Source organism: Anabrus simplex, chromosome 13, assembly GCF_040414725.1.
Source record: "Anabrus simplex isolate iqAnaSimp1 chromosome 13, ASM4041472v1, whole genome shotgun sequence".
NCBI classification, from domain to species: domain Eukaryota; kingdom Metazoa; phylum Arthropoda; class Insecta; order Orthoptera; family Tettigoniidae; genus Anabrus; species Anabrus simplex.
The window spans coordinates 37,567,607-37,571,395 of NC_090277.1; positions in this window are offsets into that span (position 1 = coordinate 37,567,607).

The following is a 3,789-nucleotide window of genomic DNA, read 5'->3' on the forward strand; positions in this document are numbered from 1 at the left end:
TCTTCAGTTATCCAAGTGACTTGCTACATTACACAATCACTCATAAAAGCACAAGCTTATGTAATTATGTACTTTTAAAATTAGTGATTGTTCTAGACATTTCTGGACAATTCTAACTATAGAAAGTTCAATACTTAAATAAATAAATATGCAAAATGGATTAAAGCCACTTATATTTACTTAACAAAGCCGAGCTTTCCGAAAAATTACATTATCCTTCATCAGGGCATGTGAAGGTCTACCTCCCTTAGTAAGCAAAGAAATTCTTCAAAGGAACATGGAAGTCACGACCATAAAACCTACGTAGCCCGCCCCTCCCCCCTCCCCACCCGCCAACTCTCCAGTAACCGGACTCAGGAGTCGTCGCGCTGTACTGTGGTGTTTGGGAGGGAAGTTGCAGATTCACCGCCCTCTATTAACAGATTTGAGTGCGTCGAGCTGTGCCCCTGTGCCATAGTGGTGTTATGCATGTATTTCAGAAGTACAGGTTTCCATGATTTGTAAACAGAGAACTATGTCCTGCTCTTAAGAAATATTTTATGAATTTTTACCCCAAACATACGATATGAAGATCCTTAGCAATCAACTAGAAACTAAAATTTGATAAGTACTTTCTTTTAAATCGCAACATACAAGAGTTAATGGGGTTTTATGTCACGTGCATTTAAATGTAACTTAAAATATTTTCAGGCTGTCGAAAACACAAGTTCAATACTGTTTAAGGATTAAACTACAACATACTTGTAAAACAGACTATTATAAAATTATGACATTCTTTCTTAAGAGAACCTTAAAAAAACAGCGTGATAATAATACTGTAGGAAAACGACAATAGTTTATTTTCGAAGGTACAACTAAACTGATCACTCTACCCCACTGTGGAGGTCTTTGCCATTGAACTGATTTTCGTAATTACATATAAAACAGAAAAAACAGTAATGAAGTAAAGCTAGGAAAATAATAATCAAAACTCTCTGCAGTTAAAGACTGAATTTTAAGTCCTTCGTTTTTTTCTATGGCAATGAACAATTTCATTGCAAAATTTGACAATGTGTTATAATCTTTCACAAATAATTTCAATAGTAATGACTGAGTACTTTCAAAAAATTAAAATGGAAAAATCAAGTACTTCCATTGGGTATTAACAGTGTACCACAGCCAAGCTTGTGAGCATCTCCTTAAACTACAAGAAACTCCTAACAACAGCCCCTGTTCGATCAATGCTTCTCGACTTCCTTAAGGGTTATTTCTGGTCTTTTAAAATGGGTTGATCATCTCCAATCAATAACTTCCGCTTTGAAGGAAACAGGGGAGGTTCATTTAAAATGGTAAGAAAAAAGGAATAGAATAACATCAAAAAAGCTGTGAAATAATGATGAAAGCAAGAAAGTACTCAAGAAATACACGGAAATGATAGCAGTTGGTTATTTTATGCGTTCTAATGTGTCCAAAGCAGAGAAGAAATAAATAATTGGAATATAATTCAATACATCTGCAGTGGAACGGCGTGCATGACAAATAATGTCTGCTACTTAAGCGACAAAATTGGGCAATGAAGCGGAGTCGGATTCTTCTGGCTCCTGACAAGGCCTTGCAAAATGTAGTATACATTGACGTATTTTCTCCGTCATCTGCCAAGATTCGTGAAGCTTACGTGAAAGTCCAGTCACTGGTCTCTCGTAGTGTGAGTGTATGGTTGGTGGGGGTATAACCTCTTAGCATACGAAGTAGACGTTTACACTTTGGTGAGGTAAGCGTAGTTCTCCTTTCGATTTGTGGCGAGTGATAGCGGGGGGCGGGGGGTGAGTGGGGCTGTATTACGCAGGCCTCCGGAGGAGGTCAAGAGTGATTGGGTATTGGTGAAAGAAGTTTCGATGGAAGGTATGATAATGTTAAATAACATTCAAACACAGAAAACTTCTGATGAATCAGAGAAATATTGTTCTAACTCACGTACCATGAACATGTACACGTCAAGTCATATAGGAGCGTATGTAGTATGAGCAGGAACTTCAGAGCAAGATACATTACGAATCAGCAGCAGCACCTCACTTATTTTTGCTTCGGCCGGGTGTCGGCTCAACTATATATTTGCACCCAGCCGGCCCAACAAAGCTTATAGGCCAGACACCAAGTTGGAAGTCGGCCTCCCAACATGTACACCTGTGTTGTCCTGGACGTCCAACAATCCATCACTGAAGAAACCATCCTATCCGAACTCCGCAAGTCTGGAATATACTGCGCAACAAGGCTTTATGAAGGTTCCGTACCACCACCCGACGTCCTACTTTATTTCAGCACATCCACCGAACGTGACCATCTTCTCGCCACTGGTGCACAAACCTGCCAATGCCCCCATCGCATGGAAGACACTCCCAGCAATATTTTAGAGCAACTCCCGGACTATTCCCCTGATCCGCCTCCTTACTCACCCCCCGCCACAACCCTTGTCCTTTCCTTGCACCACTACTACCACCGTCACAACCTCGCTCACGACTACCCCTATCAAGACGACTGCTATCACCACGCCTCCCACCCCTACCTCATCAAGTCAACAACCAGCGCCTGCAACTGACACTACCGCCGACATAATGCCGCCACCATCGACCGATTGCACCTGCGTCATCCAACGAGTGGACCCGCTCTTATCCAACGACGCCATAGTTCAAGACCTTCACCAGACCGGCACACCAGCTCGCAGAGCAACTCGGATTTTAAACGCTACATGACCCACCCAACTCGTTCGCCTTCATCTACCGACTTCGGACATCGCCCAACATTTCATCAACAACGGAATCCATCTTCAAGGCCGCCATCATTACATTGACCTATCTCGCTCTCCTCCCCAACCTGCTAACTGATCTCAAGCAATTTTTACCCTCCTCCACCCGGTTTTTCTCCTCCAATACCACCCCCAACAACCCCCCTCCAAACCTTACTCATTTCTCTGCATACCTTCTCCTATATCTTTCACATCTTAGCCCTTTCCGTTACCTCTAGCACTAACCCCTCCTTCGTCCCACAGCCGTTATATCATCCTACCACATACTTCTAAATCTGTGTAATGTCTTTTTACTACTTTTTAACCATCTATGCTAATAAACTCACTCAACGAACTACAATACTTAGGTATAGGCTCAATTCCTCTCCCATCTACTACATCGTCACATACTTTACCCACCACCTTCTTCCGTCACATCTCCCCAACCCGTCCTCATCTCTTGGCCAGAGAGAGGGTATTACCCCTCTAAGTGTTTCGTTCGTTTTCACGTTTTCATTCCCCACCCTAAAGGGGTGGGGCGGGTCTCTTAGAGAGTTGCGCCCTCGCTCGGGCCGGGAGATGCGAAGAGAGCAGTGCGATGTGGCTGAATGAAGAGGATGGGTAAAGCGATGTGAATATTTAATGGCAAGAGAAGATGGGTTCTCTTGATTATGGAGATGGGAAGAAATGGACGTTTATACAGGAGTGCTTAAAGGGAAGTTGCGGGGATGTGTGAGGTGGAAATGTGTGGAGGCGATATGATAGTGTAGTTGTGAGTTGTCGGAGATGTTCGCGTGTTTGCGGCGGTGGGAAGGAAATATTAAATGGGGGAGATGGTGGACGGACGTTGTGGGGTGGTTGAAAAGGAGGATGATCCGGCCGGGTGCGGCGACGTGGTGTGGTGAGGGGATGTCTTGATTGTGGAGGGGAACAAGAGGGTTCAACGGTATGGAGAGACCGTAGATGGGGGCACCGGTGGCGATGAGATGGTCGACGGCTGTTGCAGTGGGTAGCTGTAGGCGCACTAA